General features: G+C 39.4%; 1 pseudogene; it reads left to right on the top strand.

The window, feature by feature from the left end:
• The window catches only part of LOC124585883, a 64,656-nt pseudogene that overhangs the window by 25,448 nt on the left and 18,355 nt on the right, over positions 1-20,853 (top strand).

The raw sequence follows: 20,853 nt of genomic DNA, 5'->3' as shown, positions 1-20,853 counted from the left end.
TAAGGGTGCTGCAAATGAAGCTACTGAAATAAACAATGGTATGATTGACATATCAGTAGCTTTTGGGGCACTTGTTAGAAGCGCAGCTGCAGTTCTAAGAATTCTGTTGCTACAGTGACCAGTGTGGATACTGGAAAGCTAATAGATTTCCAGATTTTAACCAAACATTGTCATAAGTATAAATCAGGTAATGAAGAAGGGCATATCTGTGACAGAAATTATGAAGGACAACAGCCTGTGCAGCTGTTGAAATTTATAATCGATCTGTAAACTAAAGGGGAGTGTGTTACACTAAGTTCTTAGGTAATGCAGGCTCAAATGCATATAACAGTGTAGTAGCCACTCAGCCTTATGGTGAGAAGCTTATCACAGAACTGGAATGTGTTGGTCATGTCTAGAAGAGGATGGGTACCAGATTGAGGAAGTTGAAACAAAGTTTGAGAGACAAGAAACTTTCAGGTGGTAAGACCATAAGAAGCAGGCTGACAGACAACATGATTGATGAACTACAACAGTATTATGAGATTGCCATTAGAAATAATACTGAGGATTTGTTGAAAATGAAGCAGGCAGTATGGGCTACCTTCTTCCAGAGACTGTCAGCTGATGATAAACCAGTACACCATCTTTGCCCTCCTGGATCTGGTTCATGGTGCAATTACCGCAATGCCCAGTACTCAAACAGGTCATACAGCCATAAACATTCTATCCCAGCAGCAGTTGTGGATATCATAAAATCTGTTTACAGAGACCTGGCAATCCTGAATTATTGAAGAAGTGTCTGCATTGTCAGACTCAAAATCCCAATGAGTCATTCAATAATCTTATAGTGTCAGTGTCATCGTAACTGCCGTCTGCGTCACGTCTGCTGTGCAGCGAGCTATGCTAATTTAAGTATTAACTCTATTTTTCTTACTTGTCACTTCTTCTTCCGTGTGTTTTTGCTTTTAGGAAGCTTTAATTGTTGAGTGCTAGTAATAGTGTTCCATAGATTTTGTGTTTGTTTTGAATACAGTCAGAGAAAGTCCGTTTAGTCAGCCATAGTGCCAGTAGTGCTAGTGTTTGTTTTCAATACAGTCCAGAGACAGGTAGTCCTATTTTCATTGTTTTCTACAGGAAGTGTCTAGTAACCACAGTTTAGTCAACTATCAGCCGCCTTTAGTGAATTAGCAGTCTAGTTATAAGTTGATTAACTCTCTACAGTAAATTGATTTCTTAGGATGGATAGGATGTGAGACTGCTGTGTACGGACACAGGAGGAGCTGGCCACTGTTCGCAAACAGCTGAACGTGTTGATGGCCGCGGTTAGCCGTCTTCAGTCAGTGGTGAGTCTGGTGCAACAGGGAATAACAATATTAATGTGCTAATAGTAAACTGCAGGAGCATCTATAGAAAGGTCCCAGAACTGCTCTCATTAATAAGCGGTCACAATGCCCACATAGTACTAGGGACAGAAAGTTGGCTGAAACCAGATGTAAACAGTAATGAAATTCTAAACTCAGATTGGAATGTATACCGCAGAGACAGGCTGGACAGTGAAGGGGGAGGCAAGTTTAAAGCGATAAGAAGTGCAATAGTATCAAAGGAAATTGACGGAGATCCGAAATGTGAAATAATTTGGGTGAAGGTCACGGTAAAAGCAGGCTCAGACATGGTAATTGGATGTCTCTATAGGCCCCCTGGCTCAGCAGCTGTTGTGGCTGAGCACCTGAAGGATAATTTGGAAAATATTTCGAGTAGATTTACCCAACATGTTGTAGTTCTGGGTGGAGATATTAATTTGCCGGATATAGACTGGGAGACTCAAACTTTCATAACAGGTGGCAGGGACAAAGAATCCAGTGAACATTTTTAAGAGCTTTATCTGAAAACTACCTTGAGCAGTTAAACAGAGAACCAACTCGTGGCGATAACATATTAGACCTTCTAGCGACAAACAGACCCGAACTATTTGAAACAGTTAAAGCAGAACAGGGAATCAGTGATCATAAAGCGGTTACTGCATCAATGATTTCAGCCGTAAATAGAAATATTAAAAAAGGTACGAAGATTTTTCTGGTTAGCAAAAGTGACAAAAATCAGATTTCAGAGTACCTGATGGCTCAACACAAAAGTTTTGTTTTAAGTACAGATGGTGTTGAGGATCAGTGGACAAAGTTCAAAACCATCGTACAATATGCGTTAGATGAGTATGTGCCAAGCAAGATCGTAAGAGATGGAAAAGAGCCAGCGTGGTACAACAACCGAGTTAGAAAACTGCTGCGGAAGCGAAGGGAACTTCACAGCAAACATAAACATAGCCAACACCTTGCAGACAAACAAAAATTACGCGAAGCGAAATGTAATGTGAGGAGGGCCATGCGAGAGGTGTTAAATGAATTTGAAAGCAAAGTTCTATGTACTGACTAAGAAATTTTGCTCTTATGTCAAAGCGGTAGGTGGATCAAAGCAAAATGTCCAGACACTCTGTGACCAAAAAGGTACTGAAACAGAGGATGATGGACTAAAGGCCGAAATACTAAATGTCTTTTTCCAAAGCTGTTTCACAGAGGAAGACTGCACTGTAGTTCCTTCTCTAGATTGTCGCGCAGATGATAAAATGGTAGATATTGAAATAGATGACAGAGGGATAGAGAAACAATTAAAATCACTCAAAAGAGAAAGGCCGCTGGACCTGATGGGATACCAGTTCAGTTTTACTCAGAGTATGCGAAGGAACTTGCCCCCATTCTTGCAGCAGTGTACCGTAGGTCTCTACAAGAGCGTAGCATTCCAAAGAATTGGAAAAGGGCACAGGTCATCCCCATTTTCAAGAAGGGACGTCGAACAGATGTGCAGAACTATAGACCTATATCTCTAACGTTGATCAGTTGTAGAATTTTAGAACATGTATAATGTTCGAGTATTATGACTTTTCTGTAAACTAGAAATCTACTCTATAGGAATCATCATGGGTTTCGAAAAAGATGATTGTGTGAAACCCAGCTCACACTACTCGTCCACGAGACTCAGAGGACCGTAGACACGGGTTCCCAGGTAGATGCTGTGTTTCTTGACTTCCGCAAGGCGTTCGATACAGTTCCCCACAATCGTTTAATGAACAAAGTAAGAGCATATGGACTATCAGACCAATTATGTGATTGGATTGAAGAGTTGCTAGATAACAGAATGCAGCATGTCATTCTCAATGGAGAGAAGCCTTCCGAAGTAAGAGTAATTTCAGGTGTGCTGCAGGGTAGTGTCGTAGGACCGTTGCTATTCACAATATACATAAATGACCTTGTGAATGACATCGGAAGTTCACTGAGGCTTTTTGTGGATGATGCTGTGGTATATCAAGAGGTTGCAACAATGGAAAATTGTACTGAAATGGAGGATGATCTGCAGCGAATTGATGCATGGTGCAGGGAATGGCAATTGAATCTCAATGTAGACAAGTGTAATGTGCTGTGAATACATAGAAAGAAAGATCCCATATCATTTAGCTACAATATAGCAGGTGAGCAACTGGAAGCAGTTAATTCCATAAATTATCTGGGAGTATGCATTAGGAGTGATTTAAAATGGAATGATCATATAAAGTTGATCGTCGCCACGAACCTACTACGGTGTCGTAGCAGGTGGAGAGGTGATACTCCGACGTGGCGCGTCCCAGGTGGCGGATAGGGGGGTCCTCACCAGTTTACTGGCGGACTTGAGCGAAATAAAATAGCTCTCGCGGACCAAACACTAAACAACCTCTATGGCTAACAACCGTAGTTGTAACTCGGAGCTTGCTCCATACAAAGTTGACTACCTTTGAAAGTCAAACATGGAAGGAAATCTTTCAAGGAATAATCCACCGCTTGGCAATAACCAAGGAAGACTGCACTCGGATACGGTGGGCAGTCACCTGAAAGATAACTTGGATGAGTCGGAGCATCTGAAAATACCCAAAAAGGACAGACGAGCAAAACTCAAGACAGGACAAATAAACTACATTGCGACACACAATATAAATTCCCTCATACAACCAGGCAAACTCAAAATTCTGACGGATGAAATGGATCGCAAGGGGATTCTCATAACCGGACTTCAAGAAATGAGAAATACTGATCAGGAGCCGATAGAGCCACAAGGATATAGGATTTATAAGGGAATACCAGGGAAAAGAGTCATGAAACAGTGTCCACAATTTGGAACAGGATTCGTGGTGAGTCTGAAAATAATAGAGTCCATAATAGAATTTAAAGCACAATCTCCCAGGCTCTCAACATTAACTCTAAAAGCTGCAAATAAAATGTACACAATAATAAATGCCCATGCCCCGACAAATGATAAAAATAATAAAAAAGAACACAGAGAAGAGGTAGAAAAATTTTGGGAGCTCTTAGATCAAACGACGAATAACATTAATAAAAATCACATCAAAATTTTAATTGGAGACTTCAATGCCCAGCTAGGAAGGGAAAAGAGATATAGAGACATAATAGGGAAATGGACAGCACAAAGAAGAACAAACAAAAATGGCATAAGACTAGTGGAATTTTGCAGAAACCATGACATGATCTCAAAGTCGACGTATTTTAAGAGAAGACCAAGTAAACTAAAAACTTGGAAACATCCAGACTGGAAAAAAGGAGAATGGCAACTGGACCATGTCTGCATGGATAAGAATTACCACAAGGAAATTTACAATGTGAAAGTACTGAGAGGGACAGATACCGGATCAGATCATTACATGATAAAAATTAAAATTAAATTAACCCCATTAGCAAAGAAAAAATCCCACCAAAAGAAGAAGAGAACCTATGACCCTCATAAACTGATACAAAATGAGGATTATGAAGCACAAACCAGGGATATAAAAATAACAGATGATCTGGAAGAAATAATTCCCAAATTGAAACAAATAGCTGAACAAGTTGCCCCTATAAATCCAAGGAAAAAACACCAGTGGTGGAACAATGAATGTGATGAAGCAGTGTTGGGTCGACACCAAGCCTGGTTAAGGCATCAAAATGAAAAAACAGAAAAATCATATTTGAAACTCACAAAACAAAGGAAGACAACACAAAAAATAATAAGGAGAGTTAAACGTCAGTACCAAAAAGATATACTTCTAATGATAGAAACAAATAGTGAAAAAACAAACTCAAGAGACTATTACAAAATATTTGGCAGACAATTACAAAGATATGATCCTCCAACATTAATGTTAAAAGATAAAGATAATAACCTAGCCCATAGCAATAGTAAAAATACAGAAATTCTAGCAGAAACATTTAACAAGTTACTAAATTGTGAAGATCCCCCAGAACTTCTTCAGATAAACACAGAAACCCCAATTAAAACACCAGCAGAAAATATAAATCCACCTACAATTAATGAGGTCTACAGAGCTTTGAAAGAACTCAAAAACTACAAAGCAAGTGGAGAAGATCAAACGTTTGCTGAACTTTGGAAATATGCAGCAGAACCAGTAAAGATAGCATTACACCAATGCATAGTAAAAATCTGGAATGAAGAGAAATTACCAGAAAATTGGACTACTGGTATAATACATCCATTACATAAGAAAGGAGAAAAATCAAATCCAGACAACTATAGAGGAATTTCCCTTTTGGACTGCACGTATAAGATCATGTCAAGAATACTATACAACCGCTGTAAAGATCAACTAGAACTGGAACTGGGAGAATATCAAGGAGGATTTAGATCCTGGAGAAGCTGCCCAGAACAGATAATCACCTTGAAATTAGTTATGGATGTCTACAAAAGAAGGCAAAAACAACTAGTCATAACCTTTGTAGATTTCAAAAAGGCGTATGATTGCATCCATAGATCTTCAATGATGAAAATATTAAGGAATTTTGGACTTCATCCTAAATTAATAAAAATGATACAGTTAACCTTAACAAACACCAAATCCAAAGTAAAATTTAGAGGAGAAATATCTGAACCATTTACGATTAAAACAGGGTTGAGACAGGGAGATTGTTTATCACCATTGCTATTCAATTGTGCTCTTGAATATGTAATGAGAGAATGGTACAAGGAAAATCCTATGAATATTAAAATTGGAACTAAGAAAGATAAAATAAACCTAAATTGCTTGGGATTTGCTGATGACCTAGCATTACTAGCTAATAATATTCAGGAAGCCACGAAACAAATAACAAGCTTACAAAATATAGCACAAAAATTAGGACTCCAGATATCATTTGAAAAGACTGAAATAATGGTAACGGATCCACTTGTAATAGATCACATCACAGTGAACAATAGGGAAATTAAAATAGTGAAACAATTTAAATACCTGGGTGAAATTATAACACACAAATTGGACGAGAAACCTGCATGGCGAGCAAGAACTAATAAAATGATAAAAGCTCAAAAACTAACATGGTCTACGTACAATAAAAAATGTATATCAATTAAAACAAAATTAAAACATTACAAGACGGTGGTTCAACCAGAGGTTACATACGGAAGTGAAACTCTTTTTAAAGTCACCCAGAAAAACAGAATTGACAAAATTTTAAAAGTAGAGAGAAGAATTGCTAGAACATGCATAAATAAGAAATATCAAAAAGCTGGGCAATGGCGGATAGTTCCAAATGAAGTGGTATACAGAGAACTGGAGCCCATCACCGATACTATACGAAAGAAAAGGATCTCTTTTTGTGGTCACATTCTGAGCACACCAGAAACCAGATTATCAAGGAAAATTATTGAGAAACTCTGGAATTTGAAACAACAAGGAGGATGGCTTAAGGAAATAAGAGAGGATATGGAAGAACTGGAAATAACTCTGGATGATTTGCAGAACAAAACGCCAAATTTAAAGAAGTTGAGGGACACAGAAATAAGATTTAAACCAAAAATTGACAAACGACATACAATGAAAAGGGTATTTACAGATGAGGAACGACGAAAAGCATCGGAACGAATGAAGAGATACTGGGCCACTCGGAAGGGGAAAATACCAAAGAAGAGGACCAGAAATGATTGACTGAAGTGGTCCAATGAGGCCGTAAAAGCAGAAGAAGAAGAAGAAGAGTTGATCGTCGGTAAATCAGATGCCAAACTGAGATTCATTGGAAGAATCCTAAGGAAATGCAATCCGAAAACAAAGGAATTAGGTTACAGTACACTTGTTCGCTCACTGTTTGAATACTGTTCAACAGTGTGGGATCCGTACCAGATAGGGTTGATAGAAGAGGTAGAGAAGATCCAACAGAGAGCAGCATGCTTCGTTATAGGATCATTTAGTAATCATGAAAGCATTACGGAGATGTTAGATAAACTCCAGTGGAAGACTCTGCGAGAGAGACGCTCAGTAGCTCGGTACGGGCTTTTGTTGAAGTTTCGAGAACATACCTTCACCGAGGAGTCAAGCAGTATATTGCTCCCTCCTATGTATATCTCGCGAAGAGACCGTGAGGATAAAATGAGAGAGATTAGAGCCCGCACAGAGGCATACCAACAATTCTTCTTTCCACGAACAATACGAGACTGGAATAGAAGGGAGAACCAATAGAGGTACTCAAGGTAGCCTACACCGTCAGGTGGCTTGAGGAGTATGGATGTAGATGTAGATGTAGAATAAAAAATGTTTTTCTTGTAATGAAGACACTAAAGTGGGGGTCAGTCATGCTGTTATTGCTTTTAATGAAGGCAACATTGGTAGCGTGAAAGTGCTACAACATATGGGAATTAATTCTGGAGCAAACAGCATCAGAGAATTTGAATGGATGGACAAGGTTTGCAATGGTAAAGCACTGTATGCAGCACAGTTGGCCACTACGGAGTCCAGAAAGAAGAAAACAAGAAAAAGCTTAAAAAAGATCAAGAGGATGATATACAGTATGGTGCAGGGTGCTTCTGAGTGACTAAAAATAATATGTTAAGCATATATTGAGTTACAGTCTATTAAAACTTTAAAAACTCTTCTTGAAAATTTACATTTTCTCTTGCATTTTTCCCTAAATCTCAGAAACTACTTTGAGTAGCGAATTCAAATTTTCAGGGAGTAATAACACACGTATCCTGAGTCTTCTGAACTAAAAGAAGAACATAATGTTATGCATAAATAAAATTATTTAGAATAACATACAAAAAAGTACACAAAATTTTAACCATGTAATTAAAGAATTGTATTTCCAAAAGCAGTGGCTGAAATGCAATTATTGTAAGACTCAGAACATATAGTTTAATGTCCTGTAAAAGTTTCTTGTCAATGGCTACAGTTGTTCCTGAAATACGGGGAAGTTAAGTCACCAAATTTAATATTGTCAGGATAGGGCGTTCAAACTCCCCTTAATGCACATTTTCTCCTTCCTCCACTTGGTGAGCAACACATTTATAGTATTTTCACAACAGCAGTAGCTATTTTCTTACAATTTCTTTTTGCAGGCATACCATGTCCCGGGCTTCAAGGGACATGTGGGATTTATTACCTCAATGAGTGAACACTTCTGTGGCACGTGCAACCGTTTACGGATAACAGCTGATGGCAATTTGGAGGTGTGTCTCTTTGGGAATTCAGAGATATCTCTCAGGTGAGTGATGAAACATAGAATAATCGTGTCCAAGTGAAAATTCATGCGAGGAAACCATAAAATTACTAGAAGACTGACAGACTGCTCAGTATTTTACCTTCAGGAGGTGAAATTCCAAAACTTCTTATAGACACATTCGTTCCACTTGTCCTCACATTAGTCGTGGAGTCCGAGTGACCTTTCAGACCTTCAGAAACTTATCCCTCTTTCCTCTCTCATGAAGGAACTGATAGTTCCAAATGCTGAGTATAGAATAATACTTTCAAACCGTTTGCCATGCACATTAGGTATGTGGTTGGTATATGGAAGAGATAAACTGCAGTTAAATCCAGCAGGTATGAAATGAGTAATCTTTTCTTGAAGTTTTCAGCTTGCACCCTCCTCCCTCCCAGACATACAAACCAGATACCTCTAGCTAAATAATTTGTGAGTATATATAATTTGCCTCTGTCAACATCATGTTACACTAACCTATTTGTGAGATTAAATTAAAGGAAAGTAATCAGAACTGGAAATTATGTAAAGACATTTTTAGCTATGTCCCTATGTTGTAATAAAGTTAACACAGTATTTCTGTCCATGTGATGGTAACTATGATTCGCCAGCCACCGTTGCCGAGCGGTTCTAGGCGCTTCAGTCCAGAACTGCGCGACTGCTACGGTCGCAGGTTTGAATCCTGCCTTGGCTCAGATGTTAAGTCCCATAGTGCCCAGAGCCATTTGAACTGTGATTCATGATTATCAGAGTCTATATGTTCCAAATAAAATTTGGAACTTCATGTGTATAAATGTACAAATTATTAGACAATGGGACCAACAATTGACACTTTTAAATTGATGACTAGACTAAGAGATTAATAATAGGAAAAAAACTGCAAGATACTTGGCGATAAGTTTGTTTCAGGACAAGGTAAGGGGGGTGAGGGGTGGGAAGAATCAGCTCTCTTTTTGTGAGCATACCAGAAATCCTTTATCAACCGAAGGTAAAATAAGATGTAAAAATACAGGGTCAAACAATTAATTTAAGTCTCTTAAAAACCAAATGACTAATAAAATTGGAAGCTAAGAAAAGTAAGTTCGTAGTAAGTAGGGTGAAACACAGGGGGCTGCAACATATTGCCATTGTTGTTTGACTTGTCTATCAAAGAAAAAAGAAATGGATCAAAACAAAATAAAAGTGAGAATGGAAATGTATCAGAAGCAAATAGGAATAAGCAAGGAACATATTCTTTAATAAAAAAAAAATGACATGTGAGGCAGATGTTCCTACAATTTTATGTTCAAAGCACAGCAGTCTGTGAAAGCAAAATATTTATGACATTGAAAAAAGAAAATCAGTGAGTGAAAAGTGTGTGTAGGTGAATTGTGGCGAATATTGGAACTTCTGTTAGGCTGCCCAGTATTAGTTAACTTGGTAGTAAAGGAGCAAGTTTGCAAGGGCAGATAACTGTTTGGCTACGTAAAATAGAGTGGGAGTATGGAAAAGCTAGTCCAAGATAGGATGAAAAAGATAACAGCAACTTAAAAAATGAACCCCATGAACCCCATTCCAATCTAGTGAATGCAGTGGTTGACAATATCTTGTGACATTCGCCTATAAGGCTCAAACAATAATTGCTAAATAAAAATACAAAATGTTGACAAGACTGTATCTAAGCTGTCACTCCCTTTTGAAACAAGGGTGTTTAAACCAACAAACACGCAGGAAAGCAGGGACATCTCGCACACTAGAGGAGGATGGGAAGTATCATTGAAGGAGTGAGCATAAACCCTGTGGAATATGTGTGGTACAAGTAATGATAGTAAAAAAAAAAAAAAAAAAAAAAAAAAAAAAAAAAAAAAAAAAAAAAAAACGAAGAAGAGGAAGAGGAAAAGTCTTGATCTGGAAACAAGGGAATAAAAATTTGCCACGTGAAGAGACAATATGATACTGTGCTGATGAGTGTGTACAAGTGTACAAGTGGTGATATACAATATACATTGATAAAGGAACTCTGCATTGGGCCCAGAAGACCACGCAATGCTCTTCGAGAGATGTCCTCTACTATAAATCTATGGAGAGTTAGGGGGTCAGTATACAACTCTCCAGGCTGTTATCAACTTCCAGAAGTTGAAGACACTACTTCTCACTTGAGTAGCTCCTCAGCTGGATCTACAAGCAGAGTGTACCCTATTCCAGTCTGTCCACCGAGCAGAATTTCCCGGCTCTACAAGGAATTGAACCTGATCCCTTTCTATGGCACGCCTGTGGCATACTGACTGCATAGCTGTGGCAAGAGTCATAATATACACTTGTGAACATTTGAGTTATAACTATTCTGTTTATTGGGGAGAGAGTATGTATATTGCCACCGTGAATGAAATAGTTTAGTGTATCGTAACTGGAATGTATTCAGACCTCGTACTTGTGGTGTGAGAGTGCAGTGTCTTAGACACTTGTAGTGTGTGTCTTAGCATGTACGAACCAGTGAGCCTTACTTTCTAGTATTTTTAATTATATATCATTACTGGTGCCTCTGGCACTTTTGTGTTGCAATAGCAATAGCTTGCAATAGCAAACATTGAGTCAACCATGGTTTTTGGATTAGAAGTAGAGGTCAGCTGGGTTGACATTGGGAATAGAGTGATGGGAAGTGGACAATAAGCAGTTATATTGAAGGGTGCATTATTTGATATGTTAAGGTTAATTACAAAATGTGGATTGGAGAATTTTTCACGTTGAGCAGAAGTAAGTTTACAGGACCAGATGTCAAATTACACATGATCAGTGTGAATCCCTATAGTTAGCATGAACACTGGCACACAGAATAATTAATAGGTAGCCTTGCTGTATATAAAAAATCAGATTTGTGCTGAACTGTCATGAACAAACTGTCACTTCTCTGGAATAAATAGACTCTGATTTGTTAATTACATCTGTGTAAATGAAAAATATAGGAAAACATAGATTGCTGCTTACTGTAAAGGAGACATGTTACATTGTAGACAGGCACAATTCAAAAGGCACTTACACAAAGCTTTCAGCCACAGCCTTCATCAGCAAAAGAGATACAGAGAAACACACACATTCATACACACAGGCAAGCACATGTCACACACATATGACTGACAACTCCAGCAGCTTGCCCCTAGCTGCTGGACTTGGCAGTTTTTTTTCTCTGTGTGTGTGTGCATGCGTGCGTGTGCATGCGCGTGGTGTGCTTGCTTGTGTGTTGTGCCTGTTTGCTACTTTGTTTTCTTTACGGTAAATAGTGATCTATCTTTCCCTGCACTGTTGATATTCCTACCTGGAATTTCCATTGTTTAATCAGTGTAAATAAGAAGGACACAGTTACATATATTCTGTCACTTGAAGACTAATACATGAAGTAAGTGGACATTATTTTTTATTGCAGAGGATCTTTGTCACCACTAATTATTAATTTTGTGTTCCAGTTAATTAGACATGGTTTCATCCTTTCCTGGATGTGCTCTTTTTGTTAAATCTTCCTTCAAAAGATCTGATTTACTTCAAATTAATAAACCTGAGTATTCTGAAGAAGGAGGTGCAGCTTACAGCTGCAGTGTGACAGTTGATCACAGGGTGATTTTATCACTGCCATATCGTGGGTACCCATGGCTCGAGACACTTATTCTATAAGGGTGTGTAGTCATTGGGCTTTCTTGTACCACAGTGTCAAAGGTGTACTGTAAGCAGATTTATTCAAGGAAAATACTACCACAATCAGCAGAGTGAACTGCTATGGGCAACAGGATATCATTGACAGGGGTTACCACTGACTAGCATGGCTTTAGCAGCGAACAGGTGGGCCACAATGTAGCAAATGACTCACCAACTCAGTGACAGTCAATAAACAGTAACCATTCATGCCACTGGGAACTGTCACCTCTTTGTGGGATACAAAGATGCAATCTGCACACTGCTCGTCACAGTTACAAAGATTAGCATTGGTTCCGAACAGCACCAGGGGATGTTCGAAGCATGCAGGAAGGTCGTCTGTCTGATGATTTGCGGTACATATTGCCAAGGTGGCAGGGAGCAAAATAAGGAGTGATCAAAAAACTTCCATTTTAGGGCTGCATAGTTCAGATCAGTATGCCACACACACACACACACACACACACACACACACACACACACACACACACACACATATCCATCCGCACGTATACCCTGCTTGTGTCTGTATATGTGCGGATGGATATATGTGTGTGTGTGTGTGTGTGTGTGTGTGTGTGTGTGTGTGCGAGTGTATACCTGTCCTTTTTCCCCCCTAAGGTAAGTCTTTCCACTTCCAGGATTGGAATGACTCCTTACCCTCTCCCTTAAAATCCACATCCTTTCGTCTTTCCCTCTCCTTCCTTCTTTCCTGATGAAGCAACTGTGGGTTGCAAAAGCTTGAATTTTGTGTGTGTGTTTGTTTGTGTGTCTATCAACATACCAACGCTTTCATTTGGTAAGTTACATCATCTTTGTTTTTAGATATATTTTTCCCATTTGGAATGTTTCCCTGTATTATATTATATATCAGTGCTTTCCTCTCCCACAACTATCCTGCAGACCTTGTCCACAAACAGATCTCCCAAGCAATACATTCCTCCCCACCCAACAACAATGTTACTACCCCCAGACCACACAGAAGCATCCTCCTTGTCACCCAATATTATCCTGGCCTCGAATACATCAACTAATTACTCCGCCAGGGATACGACTTTCTCAAGTCAAGCCCTGAAATGAGATCATCCCTTGACAATATTCTCCCCACACCACCCAGAGTTGCCTTTTGCCGACCCCCTAACCTCCGTAACATCCTTGTCAAACCCTACAATATTCCCAGACCACCTTCTCTACCCAGCGGTTCCTACCCCTGTAACCGACCCCGATGCAAAACCTGCCCCATGCATCCCCCCACAACCAACTACTCCAGCCCCGCTACTGGTAAAACATACACAACTCAAGGCAGGGCCACATGTGAGACAACACGTCATTTATCAGCTGACATGCCTGCACTGCACAGCCTTTTACATTGGTATGACGACAACTAAACTGGCTGAGCGCATGAATGGGCACAGACGAACTGTCCGCCTAGGAGATGTCCAATACCCAGTAGCGGAGCATGCCCTCCAGCATAATTCTAGGGACCTAGGAACCTGCTACACCATATGTGCCATTTGGCTTCTCCCACCCAACACCATTACCTCGGAACTGCGGAGATGGGAACTTGCACTCCAACACATCCTTTCATCCCGCCATCCCCCTGGACTGAACCTATGTTAACCAACCTCACTCTCATTTACTCTTTGGTCTTCTCCTCTTTCCCTTTCCTCTTTAGCCATTCACGCATCTTTTCATCCTACATAGATGCGTTTATCTTTATACTATGTACCTCTTTACTTCTGTATTCATCCTCCTTGGTTTGAAGCTGGCACAGTAATTACAGTAGAATATCTTTGGCTTCCCTCTGACATCCATGCCTCCATCTTTGCTACCCTCCCTGTTTACCTTTCCCCTGTTGCTTCATAACCTGGGTTGTGAATAACTGAATCCACTTTCCCTTCTTCCCCTTTTTTCCCCTCTCTCCTCCCTGATGAAGGAACGAAGTTCCGAAAGCCAGGATACATCAATTTTCTGTTCTGTTTTGTGTATGTATCGGCTGTACTGAGCTGAGGTAAGTACTGGCCAGGCCCTCTATCTCTTTGTTAGTATTTGTTTCATACATATAAACACACACACACACACACACAGACGGGGTGATGCGTATTAACATTTAAAAACCTCCAAAGCACTGTAGATGACCCTGAGACAAGTAATTTAATACAAGACACATGGGATCACAAATGTTGGATACGATACAAATGTTGGGAAATGTGTCAAAAGCGAATGACAAATGTCACCAGATGATGTACCTTGCCATGCTTGCAGTGGTTGAGCCTCTCGGCCTGTCACACTTGATCATCCCAACCCAAGTCAAGTATTCATATCATTGTGGCTATGGACACACGTGTGCGACTTTAGTGATGGCGTTCAGGATTTGAGTCTTGCATCTGGCAGGCGGTATTTTTTCATTGTGTTTAACAATTATGTATTTATATTGAAGTTTATTATTTTATTTACCGATCTTGCAGTTTCCTTGATTTCTTGCAAAGTACAGTACAATGAAAACCTACCATATTGCATAACAAGTAGATGAGTATAAACTTCAGAATAGCATCATCGCCATTAAATGACCTATGTTTTCTTTACTAACAAGAGAAGGGACAGATGCAAAAAACACAAAATCAGAACTGCTTTTGCTTGATTACAGCAGGGACAATAATTTTGTAACATCTACATTTACAACAGATCATATTTACAAAATGTTTTCGAAATTTGCTCTGTTTGCTCAAATGAAAGTATTGCAATGCTCAATCATTCCTTTACACTCAACCCCGACTGCTGCACATGCTGTGGGGTATGTCATCTGGTTACGTCATATGTTCAGTGTTTCTCACCAATTTTTGGGGTATTTTGAAATGTACAAAAAGGCAAATGCAGAAAGTTATCACATTTTGCTGCACATTACATGCATCACAGAAAAATAATGTATACAAATCTTCTCAGATTTGCCACTGAATAACTTTGTGCAAGCCTCACAATATTTCACCAACACAACTGTTCGTCATCTTCAGGTAGTGGTGGGTCCTGTCATCACTGCTGCAAGATGTGGCTGGTGATATTCGCACAGCAGAATTGAAATTTGTCAGGGTAGAAGCAGGAGTACGAATGTGTGGACAGGCACTCCCAGTTGGATGGAAATGCCATTCATAGTGGCCTTCTGCTTATGTGTTGTGGGCAATGACTGCACTTCTGGACACTCGTGTGGTTAAAAGCTGAATTAACTCTCTGCAAGGTGCTGCATCAGGTCATACATCGGAGGATCTGGTTTCTACTGTTTTAATTTCATGGCAGTCAGTGCTGGATTCTGGGCAGTGCTTAGTCAAAATTCCATATTCCTGTTGGTAAGATTGCCCACCGTAGGGATACATGCCTCATTCTTAAAAACACAATCCTAGAGTGATGATGCTGAGGATAAAATTTCAGTCCTCTTGGGAAACGTGTGGTGCCCTGTATTCAGGCAGTGCTCTGCTACCACTAATTTACTGGGTGGCATTTTTGTCAGCGCTGTTGAACACAGTGTTCTAGCACAATGTGAGGTGTCTGCCCTATATAAGATTTCCCATAATGGCATCAGATCTTATATACGATCTGTGTTTTCTAAGGTCAAGATTGTCTTTAACTGAACACAAACAATTCCTTAGTTTTGCTGGTAGTCGAAAAACACACTTGATTCTGTTTCTCTTAGCGATTCTTTCTATTTTTGAAAACATGCCACTGAAATATGGCAAGAAATCCATTTGCAGTGCTTGTCTAAGTATCTTCATTTACATCCCTACACTGAACTTGCTTTGCTCAGAACACATTGCAAATCTGTTTACAAGAATAAACATTCTGCTGGAACACTGTTCTTAGGTGTTACAGTTCACCAGGCAGACTGTCGGTATCTGAGATCACGTGTGCTCTATGTGCCAGGGAGTGTAAGACACCACCACATTGTGCAGGGTGACGGCAACTTTTGGACCGCAAATATAACTTTGCGTGTATCAGTTTGCAGTAGAGACTATTCCCCAGTGTTATGTCAGCTTTTCTTCTAACCGTGACATCCAGGAATGGTAAGCTGCTATCTTTTTGTACTTCCACAGTGAACTGAATATTCAGATGGAGCGAGTGCAAATGCTGCAGGAACATAGGTAGTGTCTGTATTATGTGGGCCACACCACAAATGTCTCTTCAGCATTCTGCCAGAAGGAGGAATGTTGGATATTTACTAAGGGAAATAGAGGATCTCCCATGGGAACACTGTCCACTTGATCAAAGTAGTTGGTGTTACATAAGAAATAGGATGAGGTATGCACATGTTTAAACAGCACCACAATTTCTTTCTCAAACTTGCTGCTAATAACCTCTAATGAGGGCTGCAGGGGCACTTTTGTAAGTAATGATATAACATTTGAGCTAACTAAAAGATCTGAAAGTTCTAGTTTAACCATCTTCAGGTATTCTATGAAATCCCCTGAATTCTAAATATGATGGTCATAGTCATCCACATGATAAATTTCAAAGCTGTCATGTGGAAATTGCCAGTTGCATCTTGCAGCAGTGATGGTGGAAATCACCACCACCTGAAGATGCCAAAACGTTGTGTCACTGAAATATTGAGGGAGGGACTTGCATAATGTTATCTGGTGGGGAACCCAAAGTGTTTTTGCAACAGATCTATCAGGCAAGCCTGAAAAGTCACATATACTCCAAGCAGTAAGTACCTGTTGTAAAATGGTCACATTAGTGAGCTTGGCAATTAATTAAGAGTTTATCAATAAATTTGGCTTCATTTTGCAAGAAGTTGTGCTGTGTTCCAGTACTCCCTCTTCAACAAAACTAATGTCAGTTTCTGCTCCACCTCTTCAGCCCGAGATCCTATGTATACTCTTGAGCATTTGTGTAAGATACCTGTTTATTTATAAAAATAAAAGTAACTTCTATCATGACTTTCCCATTCTTGTCCAGTGGGTTTGTTATCCTGCTGTTGCCTACTGCAGACAACAAGATTACTGTTGAAGATTTCTGCAAAGTTTTTCTTCCTTTTTAGTGTACCAACATTTCACTGTGTGGTAATTGCCTGGTACTGTTTAACGGGTGTTTTAACTGTTGTTTCAGAGATGCAATACGAAGCAAATGCAGTGAGGATGACTTGCTTGCCATGATTGGGGCAGCAGTGAGAAGAAAGAAGAAACAAAATGGAGGTAAGATACATTACAGCAAATGTAACTCTATAGATAGAAAGAAAATTTCTGCTTAACAAGTAATAGCAAACATAAGAGCAAAATAGAACGAAAAACAACAGTGATAGAACCTGTGTTTTTTGTGTAAACTTGGATTTAATTTTTTATTTAGTATTCATTCTGATTAATGCCCATTGATCAACAGTATATTTCAGCCCAAGAATTTGGTTCTGCAAGGTCCACCAGATAACCATATATGGCTGTTGTAACTCCTTTATTGGACTTCAGAAGTTTTCCAGCAACAAATTTTTTTTTTCTTTCTTTCTATTTTTTCTTTTTTAAAAAATAGCTAATATGCAGAAAACATCATAAAGGAAACACTCACAGAAAAGCATCAGTGTCCTTGAAACAATGGAAACTCCAGTAGGAATATCAACAATGTTGGAAAAGACAGATTACTACTTACTGATGAAGGCTGTGGCTGAAAGCTTTATGTAAGTGTCTTTTAATTCTTCCCATCTGCAGCCTAAGGCATCTTCTTTATGGTAAGTAACAGTCTGTCTTTTACTTCATTATTCATTAGTGTTCTTTGTTTTTATTGCTGTTTAGCAAGCATCTTGTGGTATATAAGGGATGTGAATAGTGTCAGATGTTGAATCATCACTCTGGAGGATATGAAGGTGCTGCATATTGGTGTGAGACAGCATTACCTGATGAGAGTTTGAAAGAAACCTCATTGTGGATGTCCATTTGGTCACCTGGTTAAACCTTGCAACATCTGTATTTTTGGAGTATTTGGATCTGACAGAGGCCTGATGTTGGAAAGTAAGGGCATACTCATCATCAATGTTCCAGTTGACTACATCAGACCACTACAAGGGAGCATCACTGTGTAGTGTACTGAGTACCTTGTAACCTGTTGACGTCTGTGACTGCCATCTGAGAACAAGTACAGTAAACTCTCGTGCAGCTACACTTTTGGCTAGCTAGATTGACACTTGACAAGTTTCAATTTGCGTGCACCTGGAGCCAAGCATTTGCTGGTGTTTTTTGGCAATCTACTACTAATCAGTGCACTGGTGCGTGTCAAAAGTCCAAGTATCGTCAATTCGTGCGTGTGTTGGTTGAAGCTCTATTGTGTTTCTTATTCGTATTGCATGGTTTCATGCCACTGCCATCTATTGGAACTCCTTGGAAGTACAGTACATACAGTATTGTTCTATGCAGTGCAACGTAGCCCTGTCGAAACCGACAATTAGAGAGCGCCGCCTAACACTTTCCACTTGTTGTCGGTACATCAAAGCTGAGTGTTTAACAGTGAACGTACAACTCCCTGTTGTGTTGCCACGTGGGCTTGGGTAGAACAGAGGAAATGGCATAGATGTTTCGAATGCTTTCATTTGATGGCTGCCACAGCCTGGTTTCAAAAATCAAAAGTTTGTCTAGTGCATCTCGAGTGTTGTCAAGTTGTGCATCTGTGTGTTTCTGATTTGAGGTTTTGTGCTCCCACTATGTGCCTTAAAGTGTCCAGAGATAAAAGGGGCCAAAAACCATAAAGGACTCAGTCGAGTGTCTGTAAAAAGAACACTGAATGTGACTACGGGCACGAAACATAAAACGAATGTGATCTTGTTGGAAAAAGAGCTTCACACTTTGCAGAGAATTGATGCTGGTGAGCCACCCACAAAAGTTGCTGCAGAGTAGGAGTACAATTACTGATCGGAAGACAAATCGATCAGGAATTGAAAAATTTTGTTCCATCCAAGCATTGGGCAGCGCAGTGAAATCTTGAAAAACAATGAGAAAAGGTGCACATCTTCAGTTAGAAGAGGCATTATTTTTGTGGCACGAATAAATAAGAGCCAAAGGTGTGTCAGTTTCAGGTCCTCTAATTTGTCAAATTAGCTAATGAGCTGATAGAAGGAAAGAAGCAAGAATTCCTCGGAAGTAATGGCCGGCAGGATCGTTTCAAGAAGCAGCATGGCATCCATGAAATTGCCATCAGTGCCAAATCATTATCTGGGGATGAAGCTGCTATGCTGATTTTAAGAAGAAACTGCACTCAATCATTGACAAAGGAGGTTATACTGGCAATCAACTTTACAAATGTGATGAAACTGGGTTGAATTACAAAATGCTGCCAACGAAAACCCTTGCCTCTAAAGAAGAAGAAATGGCTTCCGGATACAAGAAAATCAAAGAAAGATTTACTGTCCTCACTTGCAGTAATGCCACTGGCAATCATAAACTGTGTCTTACTTTAATTGGCAAATCCAAAACACCAAGAGCATTTAGACACCAACCAACCAGCTTTGCCACTGAGGTATACGAATCAGTCTTAAGGCATGTATGAACAGTGCCATCTTCAGAGAGTGGTTCCAGGCAGAGTTTGTTCCAGCTGTAGTAAATTACATGGAAGGAAAAGGACTTCCTTGAAAAGCGCTACTTCTTGTGGATAATGCTCCTTCTCACCCAGGTGATCTGCAAGATGGGGATATCAAAGTTGTACTTCTCCCACAAAATGTCACATCTCTATGTCAACCGATGGACCAAGGTATTCTTGAGGCGATAGAAAAACATTACAGATGCAAGATGCTGGAATACTTAATAGGTGTGATTGATGCTGCAGATGATTTTGTGGAAGCTCTTAAAAAAATCGATGTTTTAAGTGTCATTCATTGATTGCTGAAGCTTGGAATCTAATTCCTCCAGTTCCTCTTGTTAGGTCTTGGAAAAAACTCTTAGATCGTAAGGCAACCTAAGTGGTGGGAAGGAGGAGGCAACACCGAAACTCAAGCTGACATAATTTTGGTGAATTTACTGGAGAAGCTGGTTGTAAAGACACACACTTCAAAGACATTGAAGAGTGGATGGAAAATGGCATTTTTTCATGTGACTGAGGATGAAATCGTCCAAATTGTGACCGATCATAAAGCGTTAGAAGACTATGTTTCTGATGATGAATCAGAGAAAAATATTCCTCACACATTCTGTTACGAAGTGATCCAAACTGCCCTGGAGTACATCAGTCAACAGGAGGAGACGATTTATCCTGAAATAGTTTGATTTCAATGTTGGAGATGTATTGTTGCAGCAATAGTTTCTCAAGCAAAAAAACAAAAAAAAAAAAAGACATTCGTGACTTCGTTACCAAAAAATAAACTCTAATGAAGCATCCTAGAACTTCTATGTCCATAACTTAAAAAGTTTTTTTTTTTACTTCTCTTGAAAGTTCCTCTAGACAGACTTTTCGTTCCTTTGAGTAATCTCTAGATTTGTTTCATAATTTTGTTCAGTATTCAAAAGAGCAGGTAATAAAATTAAAACTCCTGTTTTTTCCTGCTGCCAAATAAGGGAGATTTTTTCTGTAAGAATGCAAAATAAATGAGCTTTGTTATACAGCATTTAAAAACTTTGAGTTTTCAATCATAGTTTGGTGCCTTTTTAACATGTCAACTCAATTTTTTCAGTAAAAAAGTGCAGGGTTATTT

The sequence above is a fragment of the Schistocerca americana genome, unplaced genomic scaffold (assembly GCF_021461395.2).
Source record: "Schistocerca americana isolate TAMUIC-IGC-003095 unplaced genomic scaffold, iqSchAmer2.1 HiC_scaffold_51, whole genome shotgun sequence".
NCBI lineage: Eukaryota > Metazoa > Arthropoda > Insecta > Orthoptera > Acrididae > Schistocerca > Schistocerca americana.
This window is presented reverse-complemented; position numbering and strand designations above follow the sequence as displayed.